Source organism: Rutidosis leptorrhynchoides, chromosome 1 (assembly GCF_046630445.1).
Source record: "Rutidosis leptorrhynchoides isolate AG116_Rl617_1_P2 chromosome 1, CSIRO_AGI_Rlap_v1, whole genome shotgun sequence".
In the NCBI taxonomy this organism is placed as follows: Eukaryota; Viridiplantae; Streptophyta; class Magnoliopsida; order Asterales; family Asteraceae; genus Rutidosis; species Rutidosis leptorrhynchoides.
In genome coordinates, this window is record NC_092333.1 from 267,503,430 (window position 1) to 267,510,165 (window position 6,736).

Here is a 6,736-nt window from a genome sequence, read left to right on the forward strand (position 1 = left end):
CTACATATCGTTCTACATCGATTATCTTCGCTTTACGTATCATCCTACCTCATTTATCTTCGCTCGACATGACAATTATGTAATCTCTAATGCTTTAGAGATTATGTAATCTAGTATTAACGATAAATCAAATGAGTTTAATATCTTATTGACTCATTAAATTCATAATTACATCTGACGAAATTATATATGCAAGTATATTTTCGTAAAGATTGTAATTAAAAATTCTTTCGTACAAACTGTTAATGATGAAAAATATTTTAACGGGTAGGTAGTACCCGAGGAATATTTAAATTTCACATTAATAAGTTACACTGTACATTCTTCGAATCTGATTCAACGGTCATCTATTATCCTACTTACAACCACCGATATTCGTATCCGCTCACCCCAGAATAACCATTTTCATTCAAATTTCATATTCGGATTTTGACCTATCAGAATCCAACAAGTGGCATAAAGAAGCAAACATTGGACAAAATAAAATTTGTTAGAAACAGACGAATTAACTAAATTGAAATATTGTTAGGAATCCACGCTAACTGTTCCTAGCTAACTGTTCCCGGCTAACATTTAATTTATTGCAATTTACATTCTCGCAATTTTATTTCTGCACTTTACATACCATCGGGACACATGTACAACAATACGTCGGATTAATTCTGAGACAACACGTTGTATAATGGGTCATGATATATATATATTTATTTTACGTATTTTAAATAACGGGACACGTATGCAAGGTTTCGATTTATCATATTGACCCATCTATATATATATATTTTGGAACAACCATAGAAACTCTATATGTGAAGGTGGGAGTTGGCTATACAGGGTCGGAGTTGATTCCAAAATATATATATACTTTGAGTTGTGATCGACACTGAGACCGGTACACGGGTCACGATACGTATTAATTATGTATATTAAATTATATATGAATATATTGAACTGTTGAACTATTGGACCATTGGACAATCGGACTAATAGACTGCTAACTATGGACAAGTAAAATGAATTAAAATATTGATTATAACATATGAAACTAAACTAATCTTCAAGTTTGCCACTTGATTCTATCTTAAACCTCATTCGTATCTTGACGATTAGAATTCGCATTCACAACTTTTTATGATCCTTGAAAACACCTCGATCGGAAAGATGAACCAACCGCACTTCATCTACGGAAGAAAAGATTTATGTACCTGAAAAACTTTCGAATCCAAATTTATAGTTTAACACATATCGCGTTGAATCCTTTGCCATTTATTAGCAAAAACAACCCTACAATTTCTTTTCAGGAAGCTAATTTTGTCACAGCTCCACTTCGACTTCTCAGTGAGACTACTCCTATTATAATCTCGATATTTATACCTTGTCCTTTCGCCGTCATTACCGGAGAACCTTTTTCAACATCATCAACAGATGTAGCAGCAACTCGTTATCTTTTTGGCGAAATCCGCAATCAGTATTTTGAAAATCTCGTAGAAATTCTTTCTGTTATACCGAAAACGTCTATCCCTAAGAATTTCATACTCCGAATGTGAAGTTTTTGAAAAACACCCTGAACTGTGAAGTAGTTCTTGGAATGCTGATGAAGCAGCAAAAATCATAACCGACTTTAACAATCAAAAGTTTGATGATAGAGTATAGTGTGTTGGTAAAGCTCAGAAAAATAGAAGGGGTTGGAATTGGAAAATGGATTGAGCAAAGTATGAAAGAGGATGTGGATAAATCACAAGAACTGAACCTGTTTTCAAAGAATCCAAACAATTCAGTGCCTGCTGAAACCGTTAGTAAGAACCCTAATCCTTATTCTAAACCTTTCCAGATGATATTCATCATCATCATCTTATCTTAGATATTATAAGATATCTTCATATCTTCTGTTATACATATTCTCCATATTTCTGGAGATATTTTCACAACTATTCCTATATGCGATCATTTATCTCTCCGTAATATCTGCGTTACAATATAAAAGAAGCTGTGTTAGTTTCTAAATTCTGAAACCTTCGAGTTTAAAATAGGAATGATTTGAAGTAGTGTTGGAAACTGATACATGAATTAGTAAAATATAATGAAACTTGATCAACTTCATTATATTACAGTAAGTCATGTTAAGTTTCTAATGGAAGGTGATGATTCACAGTACCATCATCATGTGCCATGTTACACGGCTCTTACATTCTATCCAATCCCCAAATGTATTAGGAACATATCATCTTGATAGTTCTATCTTTTCCAGGGTATTCTAGTAATTTAACAAATCAAAATCGTGCCAATACCCTTTCTTTCTTAGAACATTAGCTATGTTCATTCCAAATTTCATATCTACAAATGTCGGATCATTGTTTACTTGACTTGAGGACGGGAAGAAGAAACGAAGGTACAAAGCCCTGAAATAGAAATTGGAGTAAAAATCGCAACAAATAGGAGAGAACATTAACTGTGGATGACAATGATTATAGAAAACAAAAGCAAGGACATCGAAGTATAGGGGAAGATATAAAACCCAATAACAACCCTGAAACTACAAACCGTGCATATCAATAGGTATTGCCACGTAAAGGAACGGGAAGATTAAAAACACTATAACCTCAAGATAATAGTAAAAGTAAATAAGATCCTCCGGTGGTAGATAAAATAGAAGGATGACAGATGTGAAAATTAAGAATATATCAAGGATTAGAATAAGATGGAGCATATTGGCAAATATCTTTAAGTAAGAATTAAGGAGAAAGAGTAGAAGATGTGGGATATGGAAATAAGGGAACGAAGGGGGTAGTTTTATAAGTGAAATATCCGACAAAGAAATCACAACAAATTTGCCGCATTAAATCAAAGGAGTTCCTGTTTCCTAAATCGCCGAAGAACCAAATCTTATTACGAAAGATTTTATTTAAATCTCGTGAATTCCGGAAATCAATCATAACCACGTCATCGGTTAAAACAATTCCATATTCACTCATTTCATTCTTTTTTGATAGCTTCACTCGTACGCTTCACATGATCGAATCGTTTTATCCGTATCTTCCAATAATGATAAAACTCTATTATTACCTCATATTCGTCATGAAAACATTCCTATTGTTATTTATGACAACTCTACCAAATTTCGGGGACGAAATTTCTTTAACGGGTGGGTACTGTAACGACCCGAAAATTTCTGACCAAATTTAAACCCTAATCTCTATATGTTTCCGACACGATAAGGAATAACCCTAATGTTGAGTCTAGAAAGTTTGAAATCTATAATTAGTTAATCAGGTACCCTTTGACATGCCTGACGATTCACGAACAACTATTTGTAAATAGATACATATCTAATTAAAAATATAAATATATATATATATATTCAAAATATAATTTGGAATACTATATTATTTAGTTCTTAGATTTAATTTTGTAAAATAAAATGATTTATGTTATAATGAAATTTATTAGTAAAACAAATCTGCATATAGATATAAAAGTTATTGAATACATTTATATGAGATATTATAATATATCTAGTATTACATATACATATATATATACATATATATATATATATATATATATATATATATATATATATATATATATATATATATATATATATATATATATATATAGAAATATATTAAGATCCACTACATATCATTATGTCAATCATTATTTTTACACTATATATTTTTCCCCTTATGGACAATCTTAACACACCAAACATACCACATGCATATATCTCTTTTTGTTTTAATATCACTATCACTTTAACATATACATATATCTAATTTGAACCCGTGAATTTGAATATGTGTGTTCCATCTACTATATGACAATGATATATGATAAATGGTATATGGTAATATATATCAAAGTAAATATCTATGTGCATATTTTATATATAAAGCCATATACATACTACTATCTCAAAAACCTTGTTGATACCAAAAACAAACTAATACAACTCAAACTTGCTTACATCATGAACCACCCTCGTCAATACCTTGAACTATCATCATCTTCCCTTTCACTCTCTATCTCTTTTCCTCTCTCTTCTATTTTTTTTATCCATCAAAGAACTATCATCAACCTTGATCATCATCACTTAAACCATAAGTTACGCTATTATGCTGCCTAGGATGTTTTCTGTTTAATCACAATCGAACACTACCATCACCATAACGGTCTCCACCTTCATCATCACGAACCATCTCAGTCTCTCTCATCCTCTCTCACTTCTATATATATATATATATATTTTTTCTTCTGTTTTTGGAGTAGCTCTCGTAAAACCATAACCATCATCGTGAATCTTCTAAAACCACCCAATCCTCCATCACTACCACCGTTGAACACCGGTAAACCGCCACCACTTTCGGTTTACGTGACTAGCAAACACCAATCATAACCGGCATCGAATCAAACCACCCATATACTACCTTCGCTGCAGTTGCTGTCGCCGTTTGTTTTTGTGATCCTGTCTCAGTTTTAAAACCGCCGAAACCATCATCATCACTTGTTAATTGTTGCTGCTACTGTCAATCTACTGTTCTTGCTCAACTTACAAACTCACTTATTTTTCTTCCCTGTACATATCGATGATGATAAAGAATGATAATTAAAGATCGATGTTGATGAAAATAAGGGATCCAGCTTGGGCTTCTTTATGTCGAGCTCATGTATACCCCACACGCTATTTTTTTTGGTTTTGTCGGCCAATTTATTTGTCAATGATTCCTGGAAACATCGATATATTTGTTGGGGGTTATAAAAATTGTGTTGGGCCGAGGGTTATGAAATTGTGTTGGGCCTTAAACGGACTAGCGAACCTTACGGGTTAAATACGTTTATGATACGAGTTAAATCAGAAAATTGGAACTGGTGTAGCTGGTTAGGCGTGTCCTTGTGTAACCAAGTGGTCTAGGGTTCGAGCCCTGCAGACAGTAACTATTTTTTTTAAGGGCCTTATGAGGTAGTTATTTATCCCTAGTATTATTATTAATATTCTTAATATGATTATTATTATTATTGTTGTTAATTTTATGATTTTATTATTATTTGTAATATAGTAAAAGTAATATTATATCTCAAAGTATTATTACCAATATTATTATTTTCATAAACATTAACATTAACATCAATCTAAAAGTATTATTATTAGGTATTATTAATAATATCATTATTATTAGTATTATCAGATAATTATAAGTATTATCATAATTATCATGGATATCATTATTATTAAAACTAATATCCTAGCTATTATTAACAGTAAAATTTTCATAATTATTATTGTTAACAGTATTGTTATTTTATTATTATTATAATCAAATACAACTTTTACTTACCATAACTAATATTATTTCTAAATAAATGTTATGTATATAAAATATATATTAATTTTATTAACGAATTTTATATGAATATTCATATATGATCAATCAGGCATTTTTAACATAAGACTAACTAAATATATTAATATAATTATCTAAACACTAATCATTTTTGGTCTAAACAAATTAAACATATATATATAATCTATAGCATAAGTTATAATATATGAATTTGTTCTATTTCGATAATATATATTAATAAACATACAAATGATATAGGTTCGTGAATCCGAGGCCAACCTTATACTTGATCAATGATGTTATATGTATTTTTACTACAAAATACATTAGGTGAGTATATAGTCCCTTTTCAACTCTAAATATTTTTGGGCTGAGAATACATGCGCTGTTTTTATAAATGATTTACGTTATGGACACAAGTGACTAAAAATATATATTCTACGTTGAGTTGTACCACTGGCATATTTCCCTGTAGCTTGGTAACTACAATTTACATGGGTATTGTAAACGCGAATCCTGTTGATAGATCTATCGGGCCTGACAACCCCAACCGAACTGGACGACCAGTATTTAACGGTTGCACAGTACTTCGTTTCGTTACTACACTTGGTACGGTGTAGGGAGATTTCATAATAAAGGGAATATGCGACGTTGATTAAATGTTAAGTATGGTTACCAAGTGCTCAACAACTTAGAATATTTTTATTAAAATGTTTACATATGAAATCTTGTGGTCCATAGTTATAACGCTGCTAGCATCAAACCTATATATCTCACCAACTTTATGTTGACGTTTTAAAGCATGTTTATTCTCAGGTACGTATAGAATCTTCCGCTGTGCATTTGCTCATGTTAAGGACATTACTTGGAGTCGATCATCGCAATGGAACCAAATTTTGATGATTTCGTCCCGGGGATAAGGACGGGTCCTCTCAAAATATTTTCTCGTTCAAGCTCGAGTTTAGATATCATAGAATTCCATGAGTTTGTAATTCTCAATCTTTAAGGTCAATCTCAAGGATTGAGTAATATCAGGCTTTAAATGCTGGTTTTTAATATTTAAGAAGATTATCCTTTCTGGGGGTCTGATTCATTAGTCTTATCAAGCTAATTTGCACGGCGCCCTCCCCATTTTACGAGACAGATCCTCTCATGGTTAGGATAAGTCTGACCACATGGCGACCCTGTTTGATGCTGAGGTCCGTGGATTTCCTGCTGATTTTAGAGATGACTTTTCTAGATTTTTCGTCAACCTACAGCTGGTCTGGATGACAACTTCTTGACCTAAATCAAGAAGTGCGTGTCTTTTTCGGAAGACTTTACTTTCTTTTAATGATGGAATTGATTCATCATGTAGATCCATCTATTCTTTCAAAAGTATTACAATAAATCGG